This window comes from Terrapene carolina, unplaced genomic scaffold (assembly GCF_002925995.2).
Source record: "Terrapene carolina triunguis isolate 2854851 unplaced genomic scaffold, T_m_triunguis-2.0 Scaffold69, whole genome shotgun sequence".
In the NCBI taxonomy this organism is placed as follows: Eukaryota; Metazoa; Chordata; order Testudines; family Emydidae; genus Terrapene; species Terrapene triunguis.
This window is the reverse complement of record NW_020664420.1, coordinates 24,776,198-24,803,039: the sequence shown is the minus strand read 5'-3', so window position 1 is coordinate 24,803,039 and position 26,842 is coordinate 24,776,198.

Below are 26,842 nucleotides of genomic sequence, written 5' to 3'. Positions count from 1 at the left end.
TAGTCTGTATCTGTGCAAGTTTTTTGATGAGGTTGATGGATTTATACTTCATATGGCTAAATTCAGTGCCTTGCATGGTGTCAAGTATCAGAGGGGTAGCCGTGTTAGTCTGTATCCACAAAAACAACAAGGAGTCTGGTGGCACCTTAAAGACTAACAGATTTATTTGGCCATAAGCTTTCGTGGGTAAAAAACCCCACTTCTTCAGATGCATGGAATGAAAATTACAGAAGCAGGCATAAATATACTGACACATGAAGAGAAGGGAGTTACCTTACAAGTGGAGAACCAGTGCTGACAGGGCCAATTCAATCAGGGTGGATGTGGTCCACTCTCAATAATTGATGAGGAGGTGTCAATACCAAGAGAGGGAAAATTGCTTTGGTAGTGAGCCAGCCACTCCCAATCCCTATTCAAGCCCAAATTAATGGTGTTAAATTTGCAAATGAATTGTAGCTCTGCAGTTTCTCTTTGAAGTGTGTTTTGGAAGTTTTTTTGTTGCAGGATGGCTACTTTTAAATCTGTTATAGAATGTCCAGGGAGATTGAAGTGTTCCTACTGGCTTTTGTATGTTACCATTCCTGATGTCTGATTTGTGTCCATTTATTCTTTTACGCAGAGACTGTCCAGTTTGGCCAATGTACATGGCAGAGGGGCATTGCTGGCACATGATGGCATATATCACATTAGTAGATGTGCAGGTGAATGAGCCCCTGATGGTGTGGCTCATGTGGTTGGGTCCTTGAGGGTGTCGCTAGAGTAGACATGGGGGCAGAGTGGGCAATGGGGTTTGTTACAGGGATTGGTTCCTGGGTTAGTGTTTCTGTGGTGTGGTGTATAGTTGCTGGTGAGTATTTGCTTCAGGTTGGGGGGCTGTCTGTAACCGAGGACTGTCCTGCCTCCCAAGGTCTGTGAGAGTGAGGGATTGTTTTCCAGGATAGGTTGTAGATTGTTGATGATGTGCTGGAGAGGTTTTAGCTGGGGGCTGTATGTGATGGTCAGTGTTCTGTGTTTTCCTTGTTGGGCTGTCCTGTAGTAGGTGACTTCTGGGTACCTGTTTCGCTCTGTCAATCTGTTTCCTCACTTCCCCAGGTGGATCTTGCATCTGAAGAAGTGGGTTTTTTACCCACAAAAGATTATGCCCCAATAAATCTATTAGTCTTTAAGATGCCACCGGACTCCTTGTTGTTTTTGTGGATACAGACTAACACAGCTACCCCTCTGATACTAATTAATTGTGTATATGTTACTCTGTAAATTCACTGCACTGGAGATCTTGTCATTCATGTGTCCTGGAGTTTTGAGCCATTAGGGCTGTACTGAAATTTACCTAGTAATAATTATTCATCTTGAATTCCAGAAAAAATTCTGGTATTTGCCTTTGGCTGAATCATGTGTGTCCAACACCTATGCAGGTACAATTCCAGGCAGTGTCCTCCCTATAGTAGGTGTAACTTGGACAGCTCAACCACTTCTTCTTCCGTGACAATTATGATGGGGCTGAGTCAGTCCAATGGAAGACGCTCCACTTCTTTCTGATACCTCCTTGTAACATGGGCCATTTCTTCTTCCCTTGGCCACGTGGCCAGTTCATGTCAGAATCTCCCTCTGCTGTTTTCCTTAGACCCCTCGTCTTCCTTCCTCCCACTGCAGCTCCTCTCCTGCCCACCATCTTATTTCCAACTGTGCTCTCCATCCCCTGGCCCTACACTTAGGGGTGAATATAGGAACCCTGACAGACTGCTGATTAGAGGTGTACCTCTAAGCTCCAAGGAGGACACTGAGTTATTCCTCACTTTTGCAATCTCTATTTTAACACTCTCGTTTTGCCCCAACTGAGATACTTTCAGTGCACTCCATTCAGCAATGGAATGGAGTGCACGGTTGGCTTTACACATTTCCTTTGCTTGATGTTGAGTGGCTTATTTTATTTGTTATTTTAATGGATTCCTGTGGGCTATCTGATTCTTGATAAATTTCCTGGGCAGGCTTTTACAATTGATATCCACCAGTGACAAATATTTGCAAGTCAATCAGGCCGTAAGTGGGGACAATACTGAATTTAGTATCATCAAATATGGGTTTTGCACTCTCTATAATATGATAACTAACAATGAGTACCCTAACTCTACACTTACAGTATCACCAACTCCAAGCATTCAAAAATCATGAGTCAGGGGCCCCAATAACCATGCAACTGACTTTAAGACAATTTTAAAATAACACATTTTGGGTTCTTTTTATTTGCCTTCTGGTGTTTGAGCAGTAAGAGGGAGTGTGGGTCATGTGTTTGTCATGTCTTTAACCTTTTTTCTGTAGCCAGGAGCACTAGAATCCTGTTTTTACATAAAAGCTGAAGTTCTCCTTTAATCTGCTGCTTCCAGGAGCTGGAGTTTCAAGAAAAGGACTAAATATTGTGAGAGTTGCAATAAAATCAAAAGTTCAGTATTTGGGCCAAATTCTGCATCTCTTAATTAAGCAAAATCCCATGGAATCCCATTAGCAGACTTAACATAGTTCACATACAATAACAAAGTAGTGCATTTCCATTATAAGGTGTTCAGATACCAGTCTTGAGTGCATTATAAAAACATGAGGAGACAAACTGAAGGATAAGAGAGAAAGATGAAGATTACAAATCCAGACCTCGATCCTCCCATTTGTACAAGCTGACCCCTGAGCTGAGTGAAGCCTTATTGACACCTGGGCAGCTTAAGGGCCTGCCTATGAGCATCTGACTGCAGGCCTGGGGCCGTGATTTCCATTTCTGCTGCAGTGCGCTGATACTTCAGGGCTTTCTCTTATATTTTAAACTAGATATACTGACATTTATGAGTAAATTTGTTAGAGTGGTGAGGATGGTTGAGCCATGTGACTCCCCAGTGGCTATACAACAAGGCGTTGGCTAAAGCCCTCACAACTCCAATAAACGTATCTATCTATCTATCTATCTATCTGTCTATCTAAAGGAAAGCACTTAACATTTTTAGCTATTTTAGAAATCTTTAAACCAATGTTTCACTGGAATCCTATACACTATCATTCCACCATCAGAAGCAGAATACAACCACCATACAGGTAAACTTTAACCAGATTTGATAGTGTCTCTTTTTTTCCTGTATTTATTTCAGCTCCTGTATATTTTCATCTGTGAGTATGCAAGTTCCTTAAGAAAATGTTTACTTAAGTTTGACAGTTGGCAGCTTGTCAGAACCAAACCAAACCAACTTCTTGAAGAAGGACATTATTTTGCATGTTCCCTGCTGATTGGCGAATGTGTAATGTTTTACTTGAAATTCTAATTAAGTTTAAATTAAAATTCTTTAGGGTTTTAATAGGAGAGAAAACTTTTTGGTGCCTCTTTCATTTAAACATTATATTTGCCAGCCTGCCTGGTCCAAACCAGCTTCCATTTCCACACTTTATATTGTTATTTTAGTGTGGGTTTTTCGTTCTGGGACTTTAGGAAAACTATACTATTCAAATAATCTCCCCCTTCTCCAATTAAAATGCTCTCCTTTAGGTTTAGGGTCACAAGAATTCCAAGAATAAATACAATACCCCCTGTAATTTGCTCATACCTGGTGCTCTGAGATTTTCCTCAAAAGTTTGCTAGGCACACACTATACATTCATCCATGTACATAAGTAGGTTATTACATTACACTTTACATATAGAGTCAGATTGTGCCCTCCAATACAGCCCATTTGTGTTGTTCTAGTGGCACAAAGGGGTCATAAAGGTGGCCCAGTCAGACAGCTGACATGTGGGAATCCCCCAATGTCTAGCTGTATACCTCCCCCTTCTCACAACCTCCACCACAAGCCATGTGTCAGTAGCACCCCGGAGCTCCAGCTGGTCCTCTGTGGGTGCAACAGCCCCTTCAGCTGCTCTAAGTTGTGCTGGGACCCTAGGATCAGGGAAACGCAAAGATGGCATAAATCCACTTTTATCCCTCTCCCATCCCCCAAGCTCTTCTCTGATCACAGTTCAGCTAGAGGATCAGGGTCATAAGTTTTCCATCTGTGTAGTTTCTTTCATAACATTGTGACTAAATTTTTATCCTACATGGAAATGAGAGGCTGGCATCACTGGCCTAATTCTCAGCCACTTAATAGATGTACATATGACCTCAGAACATTGAGAGATTATTTTCACAGATCTCTGTTTGAAAATCTGGATGTGATAGAAGTTATCAGACCCAGGCTTCTCCTAGGCAAAAGCCAAAGATGTAGCAATGTGTGGAATTGGAAAAGTAACTCATAAAACTCCATGTGGTTCACTGCATAGAGCTGTCAAGGCATTATCCCCTTGGGAAGCATGAGTTTAGAGTGGCAGTTGCTATGGATTCTGAGTTATACAGAGCCCAAAGATGCACAAGAAATCTCATTCCAGCCCTGCCTATCTCAGGGAAACTGTGGGCAGTTCTGGCTCCACTTATTACACTGCTTCAGACCTCCCACACCTTACATCACATGAGACCACTGGGTGCCTGGTTATACCCCAAAAGACTCTGATCGTGGTTCATGTCATCCCTTCTACTATTGTGTATCAAAGCAGCTAGTGTGGCTGGTAAGTGGGGTATAGGGTGACCAGATGTCCCGTTTTTATAGGGACAGTCCCATTTTATGGGACTTTTTATTATATAGGCACCTATTACCCCCATCCCCTGTCCCGTTTTTTTCACAGTTGCTATCTGGTTATCCTAGGTATATAAGAAGCAGACTTCAACCCACACAAGACCACAGGTAAGTTTTTCCTCTGTAATGCATAATCCATAGATCTTTAAATGAGGGAGAAGGGGGTATATTTATCTATTGAGTTAAAATGTCCTTCACTAAAATCAGAAGTCCGCTAACGTTCCCTTCATATTTATAAAGATCCCAATTCTCATCTTAACCCAAATTGCATAATATGATCCTTGTAAGCATATGGGGCCAAATACTGTTCTCTGTAACATGGGTATAAATACTGTCTAACTTCACTTAAATCAACAAAGTTACTCCAGCTATGAGAGCAGGAACTGGCTCCTGGAGTCTCATAAGGTTAAATTCTCAGCTCTCTGCTCTTTTTTATGTATCATATCAGTCGCCTTATTTAATTACTTTTAAACATAACTACATGTTCCATTTTCACACTGATGACACTTAATTGAAAGTATCTTTTGACACCTTTAATGATTCCTCACAGTCTGCCTGGACTTAAACTCAGGGCTTTGTCTCCTCTTCCTTCAGCAGAACATCTCAAAGACAGAAGTGCTTTCTTAGGATAGGAAGAACTTCCCCCCAAACCCTTCTCTGTCCTTAACTCTCACCTCCCATTTGCCTCCACTGCTCTCACTCTTGGATATGCTTCATTGTCCCTGAATTTTCCTTCTCCTCTTGTGCCTCATATAATTTAAATCTACCTACTAACCCCTACATACTACTTCCCTTGAATTATGCTGCCTGAAATCTATCTCCTGCAAAACAATAGGCATTTATTTGACTGTTGCATCTCCCTTCTCTCAAATGCCCCCAATTTTCTGGTCTCTGGAATGCAAAATGCTGCGGCCTGCTTTCTTACATATACCAAGAAATTTGACCACATCATTCTGAGCCATAAATTACTCTATTGGCTTTCCACAGATTTCAGAATCCAGTTCAAAATTACCCTCCTTGTTTGACAAACTCCCTGAGGATTTTCTACAGTTTACAACATGGATCTTTTGTATATCTCTGTTCTACTCACTGCTCCTTTCATTCATCTAGCATCTGCTTTCTCTCTGTCCCTTCTCACAATCTCACCACTGCAGGTGTGAACGCCTTCACCTCATCATCCTTCCTGCATTTCTCTGCCTTACCAACTACCCCTCTTTTCAAATCTCCACAGGATCAAACCATGTTTTTAGCAGGTTCCGAAGTTGCATTCAAGTTTTCTTGAACTAAGCCTATCTCAGACATTAAGGAGCAAACTCTACCCTTCTCAGGATATGCCTGTGGGAGACTGACGTCATCCTTATATTCACTTCTCAAGGAAGAGTGTTTTAGGGAAATGTTGGAGGAGGTAAGGGTGCATCCTTCCAATCTCATAGATCATGAAGATATGACAGTAAGGGAACCCCAGTGCTGAAGAGAAATGACTTGTGTGCTGCAGATTTTCTGTCTCTCCTCTCCCGGGGAGGCATGACTCCTGCAGAATTCTGTTTTTATTGGGCAGCCGATCTGTGCCTGCACAACTCCCCCTTCTCCCACTCCTAATAGTGGTGGAGACATGAAGACTGTAACTACTGCTCCAAGCAATATTAACTTAGGCACAGAAATCTGAAAACATATCCGCTACTGCTTTGTGGAGGGGGGCAATGATATAAAGTGCAGCTTCTTCTTCTTCAAGTCCCTGAAATTCCACAGAGCCCGATCCTCATGAAACTCCAGAGGACGGAGTTTTATTGCGTTCCAGAGGAGAGATCATGCCAGTTTCCCTTTTATGCCCTCTCAGCCAGTTCTACAGATATGGGTTCCTTCTGCTTGCAGAAGTACTGGGGACAATCTGCCCCCAAATATGTCCATTACAATGTCTTCCTGGCTTAGACTTAATACTTATATTCGGAGGAAGTAATGGGAGATCACTTATCTTTTTTAGGGCCCTTTTTGCCTGTACCCCTATCCAAAAGTATGGGTTTATTCATCCAACTTATTCATCCAACAGCCGCTGTAATGCCTATTCTTACCAATTTCAAAGTGAAGATTTGAGGGGAGAATCAAGTTCACAGTGTGGTTAGGCACTATGGATGCACAGTTCTGACAGTCACTTTCAGTTCTGGTTTTCTATTCAAGCCTGCCAGCTGTTCTCAGATTTGAGTCTCTGCAGTCTGTCAGCTGTTCTCAGGATAGCCCAATTTAAGGCTTTTGTTTTGTTTTGTTTTGTTTTGTTTTGTTTTTGGTGATCCAAAATTTGGCCAAAGTTTTTGGCCAAATTTCCAGCAGGGAAAAACTTAAAACTATTCAATTAATTCAATGCCCGACATGAGCTATTTCTGAACTTTCTCTAGTTATTTCCTTCAGTGAAGATACTCCAGACTTACACCAGTATAACTAAAAGTCTAATATGGCTCTGGTAATAGGTGCATTAGAGTGGTAGTATATGTATCTGTCTAGGTACTTCTATATAGCAACCATGACTATAGAAGCCAGCACATGCCAGATATCTTGGAATCCCCTTTGGCATGAACAGTGATATGTGTAGTATATCAATAGGAATAATTAATGTGACTTCTTTTGCTTATACAAAGAGTGAAGATAGAACAGTGAAAATAGAAAAGTAGAGTTATTCCATTTGATCTCTTTTATATGAAAGTTCATTCTCAGAACCTTGGTATTTTTAGTCTTCTAAATCAAATATTTTCTAATAGTTTTGTTTCAAAAGTGAGTTCATAGAAGACTGAGTGGTTCAAGTGGATAGGGAGGGTCATTCAGGCCTTTCACTTCTACATGATTATTCTGGATATAGCCAAAGGCAGTAGTCTCCAGGGCCTGATTTTTCAGATTACTCATCTAAGCCAACTCCTGCATTTGCACAAAGCCCCATAGAAGTCAGTAGGGCTGCACATGGGTACAGAAGTCTGCCCACGTGTTGTAACTTAGGCCCAAGGTGGTCACAGTTTCAGGGCTGTGTGAAGTGAGTTCCATTTCCGATTGGACAGGTGCCCCTAATACAAAACTACCACCACAACTAGTACCAATTTGTTTGCCTTTTTAGTAATTGCAGGGCCTGAGCCTGGAGGCAGAATTCCGTGCTTCTCAACAGGTATTCAGCACCACAGAGAATAGGACCCTCAAAGAAGTCAATCAGTAAAAGTGCAGTACTATCCCTGTCCCTCTAGTTCAGGTGTGAGACACATTGGTGGGGCAGTGAGAAGAGACCGGCATTTCTATTGCTCATATTATAACTATTCTAGAGATAAATAGGGTTCAGACTTCAGGGATGTTAATGTAACACATTGCACAAGCACTTACAGACATTTTAAAGACTTAATATAGATCATCAAGATATCTTCATTTAATGTCATATATTACTATTCATGTATCAAATTAAAACCTATGTGCCATATCTTATTTAGTGGTCTTAACACATCTATTGCCATTTCAGTGCTGTAATTTCTGGCATTTGGTTCCCCAGGGTATATCTGGTAGACACAAAGTACAAGTAAGCCTGCAGGTTTCTACAGGCAAAGCAAGTGTCAATGTTATTGCTACATTCTGTTTAGTTTGAGTGACTCTCAGTTATGACAACGATAGGATGCTTGTTACATCCCTAAAAGCCAGGGATCTAATGTAGAGACCCAATATATATCAGTAATATTTTAAGAACTGTTTGTTAAATAACAAATCTAAATCTCTTGCTTAAATAATAGAAATGTCAATGTATTTAACCTCTGCAAAGATTCCACTGAAATCCCAAAACATCAGTATGCTGATCTGAAATCTTTGAGAGAATCAATATCCAGTATCAGGAGCATTTATTCACATGTTTGGAGCAAATAAGTTTTACTTTTTTCCTCAAAAAGACAATATAATTAAAACATTTGACCTTTCAAAGCTAACATATTAAACATATATTTTGATAAAAAGGCAACATTTTCATTGGCTCTGATATGCTGTGCAAAAAACCACTTTCTTCTTTCAAGAGTGTACTCAGCTGCAGAGCATCCTATTAAAATGCTGCTGAACATGAAATAAAAATTAAAAATGTATTTCAGATATATTTACTGGATTTAAGAGTTCTGCTGATATCCAGTTTATTCACACAGCAACCTTTGCTACAGGAAATAATAATGTAAAAAGAAGCAATCATTTTCTTGGACTAAAATTCCGAAAGCTGTCTCAGAACCTTCAAACCAGGATTTTATATATATATATATATATGAAATGTGTGGTCTTGAATACTATGGTATTTCAAAATGCCAGTGTTTCAATAACCCAGTGTAAAATAGAGCCATCTGCATTCTGTATGCTGAGCAAAGAAATAAAATTATACTTTAAGGCAACCGTGAAACTGTGGCATTCCAAAAATGGCATATTGCAATGTGTCCTAGAGCATTAGATATCCGTTAATCTTTTAGCAGTTTTTTTTGAACAGGGCATCTCTTTGAGCATGAATGCTTGTTTCCAAAGAGACCATGCTCTTGTCTTAGGGAGGGGTTATGAAGACTACTGAAAAAATTTGTCGGGACACCAGATTTATAACCCCTTCTCTTTTTCAAAATTTACCATGTAATCTTTAATCTCTGGAAAACTTTGATTTAACGTCATCTAAAAGATATTACTGTATTCCTACAGCACACTAGCCAGAAGGCAGAATACAAGGGTGTTGGTAGGTGGAATTCATCCAAGATTTCCAGAGAAGACTTGATGTGATCTCCAGGCACAAAGGTGATAGTGTCACCTCCAAATCTAATTGCCAGAGCAGGAAAGTATACATTGTTATTTTTAGCACCATAGCATGAGTCCCACGAGCCAGGCTCTGAGACTCACTGTTGCAGGTGTTTTTTTTGTAGCGTAGACATACCCTCAGTGTCATAAAATTACATAGACTGGCATATGTTTCAGGGGTTAAAAAATCTGAATCACTGTAAGTATTACTTTAACAATTTGATAATTCATTGAGTTAATAAGTCTACTACCTGGACATTATGTGAGCATGAAAATACACTCCCAGAGGAACACATTCTGATAACCTTACTCTTGTTGAGTAGTAGTTTGGGTAGCTCCAGTGATTTAAATGGAACTACTCTCAGAGTAAGATACCACTCAACATGAATTAGGAACACCAGAAACTGACACTCTTCTCTTCCCAGGCAAACTCTGAAACAAACAATAATTTTTAACTACCACCTTTTAAATTTAAGTTAACTTTTTTCAATTTCAATAAATTTGTGCCCTTAATATTCTAGATACAGTATATTTGCTTCCTAGTAATATTTACAGGTGTCTGCGTAGTCAATTACACAATATACTCCTATTTTTTTTTTCTTGAAGAACTGGGCTTGGAATGCCATGCTTTCAAGATGTGAAACTGTGCATAGTATGAAACAAAATCCATTAACTGAATGAATTGTAGAGTGTTATGAGATTATATTTCATTTTATAATGTCAAAGGTTCCATAGGCAAAAATTTGCAACAGTTAAGAAGTATGACCTTTAAATTAGTCACAAGAAATTCAAGGCATAAACTTTAATATTAACTCATGAGCAGCAAGTTGTCTGAAAAATCTGGTAGAAGGAATGAATCCTGCAACCCTTACTCATGTGAGTAATCCTTGCTCACACATGCAGTTCCATTGACAGCTGGGACAAATTGTGTGAATGAGGGTTATTCAGATAAGAATGAGTACAGAATTGGGCCCTTTAATTGTGAAAACTCCTTAATATGTCAAGGATCCAGGACTCAGTTCAACAAAGCTCTTAAGCATATGCTTAGCTTTAAGCCCATGAGTAATATGATTCCTACTTTAAAGCATTTTGGCATGTGTTTTACTTCGGTGCTGATCAGGGCCTCAGCTCCAAAGATGATTAGATCTGTTCACACATTTGTACAGTAAATAATGAAAGTAATATTGGTTTTTATTATTTTTACTACAGTATGAATCATAGAGACATTGACAGTTACTTTTTGAGCAATAACATTTGAAAATGTATCTGTGGAAAAGGACAAAAATGATACTGAAGAGGATACACGCTTTGACAATGCTTTGCTAATGGATGATTTCTAAATCATCTCCATCGTCACCTAAACTTATACCTATAAATGGTCTGAGATATAAATGCTTTAAGAATATTTTCTACAGCTTAGAGTGGCAATATGATGGCCAGACATGTTCACTGTGTAGCTATGGAAATTTTTATACTAATACTTCAGATCCAAAGGCAGAGACATGACAGAAGACAAATGTTACATCCTGTACTTACCCACAATTAAAAAAAATGTTTTGAAAGTTCCATGACTTTAATTGATTCAGTGGACAGTTTAAAAAAAATCAGTTTTATTAGTGTATTTTGTAAGAGTGAAAAATAAAGCTATTAATAGAAGTCATTCAAAAATGGTGGTCTGTGTTTGTAACGTATTAAGTCCTCAATTCAACAAAGTACTTAACAACATGCTTAAGTCCTTTTTAACTCAATGAGAATTAAGCATGTGCTTAAAGTTAATTATACTTTAATTCTGTATATAGAATTACAGGAATGTAGGGCTGGAAGGGACTCAAGAGGTCATCTAGTCCAGCCCCCTGGGCTGAGGCAGGACCAAGTATACCTGGACCATCCCTGACTGGTGTTTGTCTAACCTGTTTTTTAAAACCTCCATTGACAGGGATTCCACAACCTCCCTTGGTAACCTATTTCAGTACTTAACTACTCTTATAGTTAGTAAACTTTTCCTAATATCTAACCTTGCTGCAGATTAAACCCATCTCCCTTGCGGCAGATTACTTCTTAGACTACCTTTGGTGGACATGGAGAACAATAGATCACCATCCTCTTTATAATAGTCCTTAACATATCTGAAGACTGTTGTCAAGTCCCCCGCTCAATCTTCTTTTCTCAAATTAAACATGACCAGTTTTTTTAACCTTTCCTCTCAGGTCATGTTTTCTAAACCATTAATCATTTTTGTTGCTCTCTTTTGGACTCTTTCCAATTTGTCCACTGTTAGTCTTAAAGGTGCCACAGGACCCTCTGTTGCTTCTTTCTGAAAGTGTGATCCCTCAGACAAGACACAATACTCAAGCTGAGGCCTCACCAAAGCCAAGTAAAGCTGAACAGTTACCTTCTGAATGTTACATACAAAACTTCTGTTGATACATCTCAGAAGGATATCACATTGTTGATTAATTTTCAATTTGTGATCCATATAACCCCTAGATTATTTACAGCAGAACTACTGCCTCACCAGTTATTCCCCTTATATGGCACTGATTAAGCTGATTCTGGAATACTGAATACAGTTCCGATGTCCACATTTTAACAAAGAAGTTGAAAAATTGGAGAGGATGCAGAAAAGAGCCAGAAAGATGATTGGAGGTTTGGAGAAAATGCTTTACAGTGAGAGATTTAAAGAGCTCCATCTGTTTAGCTTATCAAAAAGATTGAGAGGTGACTTGATTACAGAATATATGTACCTTCACAGGGAAAAAATACAAAAGGGCTTTTTAATCTAGCGGAGAAATGTATAACAAGAACCAAGGGCTGAAAATTGAAACCAGATACATTCAAGTTAAAAATTAGGCACACATTTTTAACAGTAAGGGTGATAAACTGTGGTAACATACTACAAAGGGAGGTGTATTCTCCATCTCTTAACCTCATGTCTTCAAAGCAAGACTAGATGCATTTCTGGAAGATATGCTTTAGCCAAAAACAAGTTATTGGGCTCAATACAGGGGTATTGGGTGAGGTTTAATGGCCTGTAATAGATAGGAGATCAGATAGATGATCTAATGGCTCCTTTTGTCCTTAAACTCCATGAATCTATGAATATGCATATGTGCTTTGTTGATTAGCAATAGTTTGCAGAATCAAGTATAACTGAATACTGTGGCCAACATTTTTGGAAGTATTCACTAATTTTGTGTGCCTCAAGTTTTGGGGCCCAACTTGCAATATATGATTTTCTGAGGTGCAAAGGTCCCTCATTGGGAGTTGTCCTTGTAAATGTAAGAGCAGAACTGGCCTAATATCTTATAATAGTGATACTGCAATGTTTCGAGTCTTTACTGTAGAACACCACTGTAAATGTTTATTTAAATAAGGATGCTGGATGCTCCCTCTCTGTCAATAGAAGATGATATTTTAAGATTCTAGGGCTGTGTGGTTTTGCTGAAAGATTTTGAGTCCAACCTTTTTTTTTTAACACATATATGGATTTATAATAAAATCAAAAGCTCTGAGAAGGAATTACTAAATGGAATGGAACCTGTAGAAAGCCACAAGCCAAAGGACCAGCAAAACAACAACAACAATGGTCGCTTAGTAGAGGTGGCCTTGAACTGAAGATTATACAGATGAATGTACTGGAAACCTTGGATACAGTATTAAAATGGTCACTTTAGAAACAACTTACATCCTTACAGCAAATTTTAATGTAATACCTTAAACAATGAAGAATTATTTTCTTTAACATAAAAACAGGGCAAAATAAGTTTATTTATGCTAGAAATGGTGGAAATATATTTACACCAATGATTTGACTTTGATCTATATGTATTCAGCTACTGATCTATAATAAAACTATTATTTTTGCAGTAATTTTTTCTTTTTTTCATATCAGAAATAATTTAAATTCTCTATGGCACTTCTCTATATGACAGTGGTATCACCAGAAATAATTAGTTTAAATTATTGAGTTTGGAAGCTTAAAGGATAGTAGTGTTAAAACCAAAATACCTATTATACTTTCTCCTGTATTATTTAAATGTTACTATGTGCTAGCACTGTACAGCTGGAAATAATAACTGTCTTCAATTGCCTCATGTTTGATGCTTGCCAAAAAGTACATGCAATAGCATGTTTAATTCATCATGTTTTGTTTGTACATTAATAAAAGGAAATTGCACAGACAGCAACTGCAAGTAATGAATAGACAGCAAAAGGTCTGGTTTGGAAGTTCTGCATTAATTTACGAATTACTGGATAAAATAAAATAAAGTCCAAAGAAAGCCTGGGTTATGTGGTCAATATTTGCAAACTAAACATAGTACATGGATCCAGTTCTTGAACACTCTTGCTCAGAAATTCTCACAGAAACATTCCTATTGAATTCAGCTGGACAAGTCAAATGGATAAGGATCACTAATGAGAGTAAGAATTTTGCATGATCTGTTCCTATAAAAGTAATGGGTGAAATTAATTCCTGGTGAAGTCAGCTAGAGATGAATTTGGCTCATAGTATTCTAAAAATAGCTAGTCTTCACTTGTTTTACTGTGTTGAAAAAATGGAGAACTAGTCACATATAGTCATAAGATACTTTAAAATAAAAAAGAAGTCATTGGAATCAAAATGGCATCATCTTTTTGTTCTCTTTCCTCATGTTTCATTTATTCCTGTTATTCTCAGACTTTTGAGGTTCTTTCCTTCCTGCTTTCCCCCATCATTTAGGTTAAAAAAATATTTGTAAACTCAATTTTTGGTCCTAACATTTTCATAATTTTTAAATCACCTGTTAAAATATTAATTTAAATAAGTTTTATCAGTTTTCTTAATTCCTCCTAAATAATCCTGTTAGAAAATTGACAGTCAAACAAAGGCAGAATAGTCATGTGGAAACATAGAGAGAGAACAAATTCTCAAATCTGTAATTAGTGTTAATGAAATATAAAAGTATAGCAATCTTACAATATTTATTCATGTGTGTGATAAAGGGGCATGCTCTTTGTCATATAATTGGGAGGTTGATGTTATCTCTAAAATAAACCCTTAAAAATGAATGGTTTGAGTATGGTCCAGGGAAACCTCTTGCAGGAACAAAAAGAATAAGCAGTGTGTGAGAGATAATGGCTGTAGGAAAAAAAAGAAGAGAGCAGAGGAAAGACATTGACAAGACTGAACCAAGATGATTTTCTCCACCATTTTCAAAACTCAGAAGTCTACAGGTAAGCAAGTAAAGGAAGGGGGTCGGGATTTCAGGCTGTATCTTCACCTTTGCATATTATGACAAATGAGGAAGCAGTTCCAAACCACACACTAAAGGAATTTCATTTTCATGATCCCTTGTAAAGAGGTCACAATATGGAAAAAGCCTGCATGATGCCTGAACCCAAATGCCATAATAAGCCTTTCTGGGAATTTGTCCTTCCTCTGAGTATCTGCTAAAATGAACAAATATTCCTGTCCTATGGCACAAAATGGATGCTTGGTACTTGATGACCTTAAACCTTGCCCAGTTCATAGGATGGAAGGCAAGGCTGTAGTGCTGCATCTCAAGTGTAGGTGAGGCTGTATGTGGGCTTCAGTAAGGATACACATAAAGTGTAATCTTTCACAGTGAGCAGGCTCAAGTCCCCTAATTGTCTACTTCCTTACACAGTACACAAGGACAAAAGGGGTGTGGCGTGGTGGGAAAATGGCCCTGCCTGAGGAGAGACACAAATCTCATTATGTTAATGAGAAATGTAGCTAATTTTTGCCTTCTCGGGCTTTACTTCTGCTCTCCTTAATGCCAGATTGGGAGTTCCTGGGGCTCTGATTTGCTCATCTCCTTTCACCTTGAACTTGCACATGAAGCACGGCATGAAATTCAAACCCACACCTGGTTTAAAATCAAGCTTTAAGATCCTGCTTATGTAGAGTCTCAAAATGTGGGCAACTGTAAGCAAATGAACAATTATTCCTGCAATACTCCCGGGTAATGGCCAGTTAAGCCCTTTTTTTTGACCCAAATATAGTTTAGCTATATGGCAATAAGTCTCAAGGCTTTTGTGAATCCACTTCCTTATTTAGGAATTACTAAGGGAAAAAAGGGTGGGAGATGTTAATGAGGAGCTTAGTGGAACATTCTCCCCTTAGGCCTTCCCCTACAGTTAGGCAGAAAGAAATTGGCTGCCAGGAAGCAGTCCTTTCATTAGTTCAGGATCAGTTTCCATTGCCCTCCACATCCCTCCTATCACCTTCTACTGTACACCTGTAGTTTGTAGACCCAAGCTCCAGGTCTAACATGCAAGATCTGTATAAAACAGAGAAGATTTTAAAAGGTACAAAGGGTAAAATCCATGGGAGTTGGGCACCTAACTTGTCAATCTCCTCTATCATGCACTGAAAAGAAAGATAAATCTATTGTCAACCACACATTCAATGGCATGGGTTACTGTTGATGTTTTGGGCTGATAAAGCTCAGAGAAAGAAATACAAATACAGACTTTTCAGAGGCCAACTGCAAGGTAAAGATTTGAATGATAATGCCTTTAAAAGTCCTCCAGGGTAGCATTACTTAAGAAAATTTGAAATTGCTTTTGTACCACGTTAGCATTTTAAAGGGTCCCCCTCAGATTGATTTCTCATTTGTTGTAACCTCTGGAGTCTCTGAGCAATTACATAGTTGGTGACTTTCTCTAACTGACAATTATATGAGGAATTTATCTTCAGCTAGATCCATACATGGAGCATTTTGAATCATATTTCATCACCTATGAGAGTTTTGCTCTTTTCCTGGCTGATGTTAACAGTTATGTCTATGCTATTTTCCTGGCTGAGAGTATAAACTAGCTCTCCAAATGTGCCACTTCCAGAACTGCAATGAAGGTCATTTGTCCAATGGGTTAATATAACCATTTATAATTTACTAACCCCCTCCCCCCGATGCCAAAGTTCAGGATTTTCTGAAATAATTGCTAGTGAAAAAAGAACATATTAGCAATACTTGCAAGCGCCAAAGAACCCCTTAGTATCAAGGGTTAACACTAAGACCTTGCTCAGCTTTGGAATGTGTCTATCTAGACAAGTAAGGAATTTGAATAGGAATTGTCAAGGTTCAAATACTGCTTTTTAACATGACCTAGTTGGATCAGTATGGCCATCTGTGGCTTTCAATAATGAGAGGCGTCAGCAGGTCAAATGCAAAGTGGATCTTTAAAGTCACTGGGTTAAATTCATCCAATGGTGTATTTCACTGATTTCCATGCAGATTCAGCAGGAATTATTTTGGCTCAATTTGACTATGTGAATATTGCCCTAGCTCCACAGTGTCTGTCATCTGAAAACATGCATTGTTGCATTTTATTGTGTGGAATATAGATTAGCCATGGTGAATCTAATTCAATTTTGGGGTCAACATGATTGGGGAGGGGGGAAGGGGGCCAGGAGTCAAAATCAGGCTTGTAATGGACACTCAGTTGTAGTGTTAACTAAAGAGTGTCTATTGCCCCTTCATAGTGCATCATGATATCTAGGTGCAAAGTCAAGATGGTAAAGATCTGAAGTTAATATATTGTCTTGGGCTGCTATAAAACAAAAGGTGGTGGTTCAACGCTCAGTACCCAATGTTATGATAGATTATGCCTGTTACAGTATATAATGTAAAAGTCTATTATTAAATAATTGATACTTTTTGAAGATATTTTATTTGGCAAGGTGGAAGCAGCCTACTCTAATTTTTTAAGAAAAACAGGTTTCTCTTTGTAAACCTATAAATCTTAGTCCATCACCTTATCTATTATTTCAACAAGTAAAGAGCTAGGTGTTTTATATGTCACTATCAAAGGACCCTTGTTTACATTAGACTGGAGATATGTGTACCATTCTTTAAGATGCACCCATAGGGAATGTCTTTCTAACTTCATTAGCAACAAAGGAGCACTCAGCATACTGTTTGTTATAATGTTATGTAACATTCATACAATACATTTAAGCAATTGCTCGCAAACATATGTCAATGCAATATTATTTTAATGGGTCTTGAGTTTACCCCAAGTTATTTTGTTGCTTCATAGTTTCTTTTGAATTAAAAAAAATACCCTGACTTGAAGCAGCAACAGGATTCTGATAATTAAATCAAGGGGTTTAAAAACTTCCAACTACTACCAACAATTTCCTTTCCAATCAGGAATCCAAATGTTATGCAAAAATGAGCATTTAAAAAGGTGATGCTCTTTTTATAATGTATAAGTGGTACATGAAGCAATGGCAATTCATGAGATCAAATATCAGTATTGGGGAGCTTTGCATTTTGGAAAGTTGTGGCTCAAATAGAATACTGGATGTTCCTCTCCATTTGTTTCCTGGAACAATACTGCACCTAGTCCCACTTCTGAGGTGTCAGTTTGTAAAATAAACTCTTTTGAGAAGTTGGGACCAGACAGGACAGGCTCTTTACATAAGTGTTCTTTCAACTTCTGAAAGGCCTTCTCACAGGCTCTAAGCAGGTGCACTGGATTAGGCCTATTTAGGCCTGTGAGGGGGGCTGCTATCATCGAAAACCCTGGCATAAATCAGTGGTAGTAGCCTGCAAGCCCCCCAAACCTTCGGACTTGCTTCTTCTTGGCTGGGATGGGGCACGCTTTGAGGGCATGGACCTTGTCCATGAGGGGCTGGACTTGGTCATTTCACAAGGCATATCCCAGGTAGGTGTCTCTTCTTTCCCAGTCTTGCACTTTGCTGGGTTTGGTGTTAGCCCAGCCCCCTCTTAGGGACCAAAGTAGGGCAGAGACTTGTGCTAGATGTTCCTCCCACTCTCAGCTGTAGATGACCACATCATCAAAATAGGCATATGAGCCATGTGGTTAAAGAACTTGATCCATGAGCTATTGGAATATTGCTGGGGCAATGTGGAAACCAAAGGGCATAGTTCTAAATTGATAGAGAGAGGCTGTGTTCTAATATGATAACTTCTTGTAATAAAGGTAAGCACACCCACTCTCCTCTTCAAATATGTCCATAATCACATTTTATAGTGAGGACAAAGGCTTGGAAAATGAATTTATATCTGATGTATCTTTGAAGGTACTTCTCTGGCACCCACCTTCATAGTATCTGAGCACCTCACAAACATTATTGAACTGATCCTCATTTCTGAGATACAGAAATATTATTATCCCCATTTTACAGACAAGGGACTGAGATGGGTGATTATGCAACATAACCAAGGTCATATCATATAGACAGTCTATGAAGGAGCTGAGACTTGAAGCCAGCTCTTCTGAGATGTAGGCTTGTGGCTTAAACATAAGAAAATCCCTCTTCCTTTAGTGAGCCTACAGATAAGAAGCAATTGATTAAAGAAAAAGAAAGGGTTCTGCTCTTGAATAAGAGTCTGGGCCCTTATCAGCTCAAAGCACTGCAGGTAATATACCCAGTAGTAAGGAATGCACTATACAATACACCACACACCTGGAAATATATCTCTGGTCCCCAACATATATGCAATTCCTCTTCTTATGCTGCTTTGTGGGATATATTTGATTTATTAGGGTTATATAACCCTTTAAATATTGCACTCAGTCTCCAATACACATGGAGCCTGCTCAGCCCAGCCTCAGCCAGCTACTGGGACTGGTGGGTGAAGGAAAATGTATCAGATGTGGTAAGAAGAATCCTCTCTCTCCGGTTGATAAGCCGCTATGGCCTCCTTTAATGCCTCTCATGAAGACTTTACTTTTGTTCCTTGTTGTTTTGTTATTTTCCCTTAAGCCACAATAAAATTCACACTGAAGCATATGGCTGCTCTGTGTGTAGAAAACATAACAGAGGCTTCAGTGCTAGATCCAAAAAACTTATTGCAAGTGTAATATGCATCTTTTCTGAGATGCTGGATCAGCAGAAAGGCAGCATTAAAAATGAAAAATAATGTGGCTTCTTTTGTAGGTAGATACTTCCATCCATCGCCATTCAGAATTTTTGCGTTTCAATAATTAAGAGGCGTTTATAATGGGGAGAATGGACTGAGTATAGGGAAGTTTCATAGTTTACCCAATTTTATGCTATAATTTAGTTTTAGGAAATATATAGTAATAAGATGTTAGCATATTATGCTTCTTGCACTTATTAATTTAAAAAAGTCTATTGGGTTGTTGTGTTGTATTATGTTTAGATTTATTGATGGTTATGCTATTGACTTTGACAGTAATGTGATCTGGACATTTCCATGACTGGCCTCAAAGTGCACTATCATTACACTCTGAATGTGCTTGGATGGGCACTTCTCTTCATTAAGTAGAAAGATTTTTTTCTTCCTTTCCAGGATGCATATATTCAGCCTCAAAACTGGATGCTGCAACAATAATCTATTTAATGAATAGGATTTTTTCTTTTGATACCTTCTATGCATTTATGAACTTACGTCCCCAAGTAATAGTAGTCAAATAACAAATTTCATGAAATTTAAAAAATAAAATATTGGGTTTTTTGTATTATTCACCCACCAGTACATAGGAACTGTTTTTCACTGTAATAAATACTCTGATGAATGGAACCAGGATTTCCTATTCAAGGTTTCCAGTTCTTTATTTGCATGTTTTTACATATTCTTCCTTTCATACCTCCTTCTTAGGGGTGAAATGGAGACATGTTTTATGGCCAAGTATCATTAGATGGCCAAACAATATTGTCTTTTCTTCATAATATTCTTTTAGTTTCTGTGGTTTTTGTGTAAGGTTAAAAAAATAATTTTAAAATTCATCTTCACTTAACAAATTTGTAGCCAGGATTGTCACTTGGGCTGCATGACATGGTTACTCAGAACTTCAAAATGACAGCAATGATAGAACACACATTGCCTGTACCAAATCACAGATTCCTATCACTTCGGTGGTTCTTAACCTTTACTGCAGCCTGCACCCCTTTGGTTCTCAAAGTATGTTCTCGCACCCCTTATCAAAAATCAAAATATGTTCTCGTACCTCTTATCAAAAATCGTTGAAGTAGGTCAGTTCTTTAAACCTAGGTATATTTTTTGTTTGTATATTACAGTAATAGTTAAAAATGTATAATGTTAATAAATACATAGGTTTGATGAAACAATGTAGTTGTACTTACGTGCCTGTGCTTAATTTGTGTTTTCAGTGATTTACCGTCTAAAAAAATCTGGCATGTCTTGCACCCCCAGAAAGGGCATCTCGCACCCCCAGGGGATGCGTGCACCCCAGGTTAAGAACCACTGAGCTAGAGGATAATTTTCCATTTCCAGTTAGCAGGGTAGGGTGTTTAACATAGTAAAAATAATGATAATATATTTGATGTGGCAGAAAATACCAGTAGCTTTCTGATCAGCACAAGGTCGGATAGATTGTCTTGAAAAACATCAATACAATACAGAGATCCAAAAGAAATTAAAAACTCTGCACTCCCTAACCATAACTTCACAAAAGCGAGGGGTTTAGGTATAGAACAAAGTTCAAATATGCACTTCAGAGCTGAATAAATGAGTAATATACTGTGAATCTAGCCACGTGCGGTCTATTAAACAAATTCCTGTATATATGCTCCTATAAACCAATATACATTTAAATATATTTTCTAAAATAAATATGTTGGTGTCAGGAGATTGCCTTATTTATGTATTCATTCATTCATTCGTCCATTCATTCATTCATTTTAGGGAAATTCCCCACTTTTTTGTAGCTGAAATATTTGTAATATATTTGCATATCAAACATTATCCTGGATTAACATACATTCAGAACTGTCTTTCTTGTTTTAAAAGCCCTCCATGGACTTGTTCCAATTTACCTCATGGATCCTGGTAAATCTGCTTAACTTCATCATGTGAGTTGCCCTTTTAACTTCAGTGGATTTACTCATGTGAGTCTGGTGATCAGAATTCAGGCTCCATTCTCTCTTCCCTACTCCCTCTTTTCATTTTTTTTCCTCTTTGGGCCCAAACTAGAAAATATTTGCTTGTGGCATGGACAAACATGTTGATTATGGCAAGATCTATGCTCCACATAGATCCTAATGTGAAGTTATGACTCAGAAAATCCTGGAAAATCTACCTTGCAATCCAGTATTGGGCATATCAATTACAACTTCTGCATGCACCCAGGCTAAACGCAGGCCAGCTGGCTTAAATTGATTCCTATATTGCTATATACTTGTAACCTAGGTATCACTCTTCTTCTTTCTACATTCTCTTTTCTCATTTCCTATAACTTTGGATTTTTATTTTTAGATGCTTTGGTATACTATAGAAATGTATAAAAGAAATATCTTAATGCCCATGTGATATTGTAATGCTTTAGTATTAGAGTGCAGATACATTTGTAACTTATAGTCAGCCTTTACTATTGTCTGCTGCATGTGCAGTAAATTAAATGCACATGTAGATTTAATGCAACATTCAGATCGCACAGTTACAATCACAAAAAGTGACGAAAGGCACCAGTTTGGATTCCAACAGCAACATTCAGTCTGACACACTGCACATCTTGTATTTCTTTTTAAGCAGTAACATTAAAGCCACACCTTTAAGCAGCAGGTTGAACTCTACCCAGTCTGTTTTCTTCTTTAATCCATATTTAGTGGCCTGCTTCAATTAGTTACAATGAGTGCACAGCATTTTTGAAAATCAGGCCACTTATTTGGGCTTTAGGCACCCAATTTTGAAAATCTTGGTCTAGGATCCTGATCACTGAAGTCAGACATAACTTCAATTGACTTCAATAGGAGCAGGATTGGGTCACCGTACTTTTATTCTAAGCATTGGTTGAATTTATAGACTAGCAATGCAAAGTTTATCTTTGTAAAAAACAACTTCTATGATACCTGAGGGTTAAAGCATAGCCTGGTTGGCAAGCAACCCACCTGAAATGCTGAATGCTTTTTCTGATTACTTACCAGCTGGAGAGCTTGCCAGATAGTTCCCTGCCAGCTTTTGCACACTGGACATATCGTTCTCTTGTTCTGTTGAAATGACAGAAAGTCAGTTGTGGGATTTAGGGTCCGCTAAGTAATTAACCATAGTCTCAGCATTAACTGTGTAGAAAATATTATGTTCTTAATCTGCCTGATCTAGAAAGTCAAGCTGTGCCTACATGCTGCCTGCTTCTAAGGACTCAGTATTAGGAGCACCGGTTTTACCAGTACTAATAACTCCAACAGCAATGGTTTTAACTATTCTATTCTAATGCTGTATTTATCTAACTATCAGCATTTCAAAAGCACCCATCACCATAATGTTTAGGTGCTAAACTTTGTAAATGTGAGAGTCATTTAATAAGTTGAGTCTTCATCTCTCTGATCACAAGCGATAATTCCCCCCAGTTTTCTTTCAGGAAAACAATGTTTTGGGAATACCACCTGTGTAGCAAATATAGGATTTGTCCCTGTGAAAATAATGCATTAACATAGAACTGTGATTGAACTCAGCTTCATCTTCACTATTATCTTCCCTCAAACTGGATTATTGGAAGGAATTTATAAAAACTGATTTACCTGCCCCCTCTCTGCACCTGTGTAAATCAACGGTCATATGAATTATCGTGGCATAAAGGGAGGCTGGTTGTGCAGCAGTTTGTAAGTAGGAATTTTTTTCAGTTAGCTGGAATTCATGGATCATGTGGTATTTTAGAACATCTTTTTCAGTTTGGAAGGATTGTATCATACACACGTATGATGACAAAAGAAAATAAATATTCTGCTCTATGAGTTATGGGGGATTATATACACAAAGAAAATATTTGTGTGGACAGAAAAGGATGTATGAATGAAACTACACTGGCATCAGAAGTAAAATTTGATGTTTTAATTTATAAAACTGTTTACTGAATTTTTATCTAAAACAGCTGTTCACTTTTACTGCCTCTAAGATGCTCAATTACTAAATCTTTTTGAGCCTCATGGACAAACAATGCACATCCAGTGATTCAGCACTTGTGAGAATCCAAACCTAGAAAGAAACTGAATTTGCTTTTATAAAGCGCTCTCAAAGTATTCCAAAGCACTTCAGGTATTAATGACTTGGGCCCCAGTCCCACAATGAATTCCATGTGGGCAGACAGTAGTACCCACATAGAGCCCCTTTGACTCCAGCAGAGCTGTGTGGAAGGTGGGGTCTGTCAAAACAAAGCTCTTTCCAGGACTATGGCCTGAGATACTGATTCTAGCTCAGTAACTGTATAGATAAATTAGTTGGTTACAGTGTAACAGCTCACACACACTTGTGTCAAGGTTCTGATCTCACTAATACCCTGATTCCACAACCCACTTAAGCACAGCTTAATTTTAAGTGCACAAGTAGTCTCATTGAATTTAATGGCACTACTCATGTGCTTAATGTAAGGCACATATTGAATTGTGTTGCGGAATTGGGGTCTTAGGTCTATGTAAAAATCTGGAGAAATTTGATTGACTTAACTCAGGATTTTTGCCAGTGTAAATGAAACCAGAGTTTAGCCCTTGGACATTAGAATCCAATTTTCCTGATTCTTAAATACTAGTTAAACTAGCTACAGCTTCTACAGACCAATGGTCAGATTCTGCTTGGACCTTTCCCAGGTGGTCTGTCAGGGAAGGACTCAAAATCATGGCCCTTCCCTTTGTATGGTCCACATAAGGGCCAGGTACAATCAAAGTCCCAGAAAGTTGGATAGCTCAGAGACTGTCTCCTTCCTATTCCTCCAGGTTTACAAAGTGTCCTAAATGGCACAGGGAGGAGACAGAGTAACAGATTGGCTCCCGCTAGGCACCAGCCAGAGAAGAAGGCCAGTTGTGTGTACAGAAGTAAGTGGCACCCTACGAAGAGGTTAAGTGGCAGAATGATAAATGAAAGGGAAGGGGGTAGTTCCTTTTATGGCCACCTAGCCAACCAGGTAGCTATAAAATCCCTCTTAGTAGCTGTTCTCTGCTTGCTTTACCTGTAAAGGGTTAAAAAGTCTCCCTGACCAAAAGAGCCAATAGGAAGGCTAGAACTTTTTAAAATTGGAAAAAAACTTTCCCTTTGTCTGTCTGTGGTTGTTCTCAGGGAGAGGCAGACAGGGAGTAATTATGCTGTAAAAAGCTTGGGGCCAGGTATGAAAAATCATAGGTATCATACCTAGAAACTACTCATTTAAAATCCCAGATATGTAAGTAGATCAGGAAATGTCTAGGAAGACATGATTAAGTTTATCTTTTTTTATTTCTTTATGGCTTGTGGACTCCTCTGTCCTAACGTCAAATGCTTTTGTTTTGCTTGTAACCTTTAAGCTGGACCTCAAGAAAGTTATTCTTGATGCTTAAGTGTTTTTTTTTTAAATCTAGCAATAGCTTGAGTTTCCAGATGTATTTTCTTTCTTTTTGTTTTTAATAAAATTTACCTTTTTTAAGAACAGGATTGGATTTGGTGTCCTAAGAGGGTTGTGCGCATGTTGTTTAATTAGCTGGTGGCAACAGCTGATTTCCTTTGTTTTTCTTTCTCAGCTCTTTCCCGGAGGGGAGGGGGATGAAAGGCCTTGAGGGTACTGTGACGGGTTGGATCACAGAAACCCCCTGGGGAGCTGCCACCCGATGTGCAAAGACTACCCCTGCTTCTGTTTTCCCTGCCAGCCCAGGACTCCAGCACCCTGTCTTGCTGAGCCAGACACTCCCGTCTGGCTCCAAACCAGACCCAGGGTCTGAATCACTTGCCCCAAAGCTGCAAGTTTACCTGAAAACAGCTCACAGAAGTGTGTTTGTCCTTAGCACTCAGATGCCCAACTCCCAATGGGGTCTAAACCCAAATAAATCCGTTTTACCCTGCATAAAGCTTATGCAAGGCAAACTCATAAATTGTTCGCCCTCTATAACACTGATAGAGAGATATGCACAGTTGTTTGCTCCCCTAGGTATTAATACATATTCTGAGTAAATTACTAAATAAAAAGTGATTTTATTAAATACAGAAAATAGGGTTTAATTGGTTCCAAGTAGAAACAGACAGAACAAAGTAAGTCACCAAGCAAAATAAAATAAAATGCGCAAATCTATGTCTAATCAAGCTAAATACAGATAATCTCACCCTCAGAGATGCTTCAGTAAGTTTTTCTCAGACTGGACACCTTCCAGGCCTGGGCACAATTCTTTCCCCTGGTACAGCTCTTGTTCCAGGTCAGGTGATAGCTAGGGGATTCTTCATGATGGCTCCTCTCTCCCTTTGTTCTCTTCCACCCCTTTATATATCTTTTGCATAAGGCGGGAACCCTTTGTTACTCTGGGTTTCCACCCCCCTCACTGGAAAAGCACCAGGTTAAAGATGGATTCCAGTTCAGGTGACATGATCACATGTCACTGCAAGACTTCATTGCCCACTTGCCAGCACACACATATACAGGAAGACTAACAGGTAAACACAGCCATCTGCAGACAATGGTCCTTGTTAATGGGAGTCATCAAGATTCCAAACCATCATTAATGGCCCACACTTTACATAATTACAATAGGCCCTCAGAGTTATGTTTTATATTTCTAGTTTTAGATACAAGAGTGGTACATTTCTACAAATAGGATGATCACACTCAGTAGATTATGAGCTTTGTAATGATACCTTACAAGAGACCTTTTGCACGAAACATATCCCAGTTGCATTATATTCACTTATTATCAAATCTTTATAAAACTATCCCAGTTACATTATATTCACTTATTATCATGTTTTTATAAAACTATATAGACTGCACAATGTCACAGGTACCCCACAGGAAGGAATTCCCAAGTGCACCTTCCTGGGCTCTCAAAGGGGTTTTGCACTTGGGTGGTGGCAGCATCTACCCATCCAAGGTCAGAGAAAAGCTGTAACTTTGGAAATTTAATACAACCTGGAGTGGCAAGTATTAATTTTTAGAATCCTTGCGGACCCCCACCTTCTGCACTCAAAGTGCCAGAGTGGGGAATCAGCCTTGTCAGGCAGGTATACTATCTCTGTGCGCCTGGGAGCTCCAGGAGGCTTTCCTCACTACCCCGTAGTATGGTCTGTGCCTAAATTGTCCAATCGAGCCCTATGTCAGCCAGGTTCTAAAAATACTTACATCTAACTTCCATGCTTTTCCTGTTGCTCTCAATGGCCAGACTAGCAAGATTGAAATCTGCTGGTTTCAAAAAGTGCTGTGGGACCTTTAACCTAATCTTGTACAGCCATCAGAGATAGGGAAGGGAGACTTCAGCTTTAATGCCCCCTTCTCACAGGTTACTCTGCTTTCATGAGATGTTAACCTCACCTCAACTCTAACTCTCATATTACATTGCTAGGTCAGTATTAGGCCTGATCCCATATCTGGTCTAGAATTTAAACCCAGTCTCTCCTATCTCAGAGATGAGTGCTTCCCTCTAACCCATATTTATGTCTAGTACGCGGTACCTAAATACACCTCGCATGTCCTCTGATTTCTATTCAATGACACAGCCATAAAGTGAGGCATTCCCCTGTGTGCAT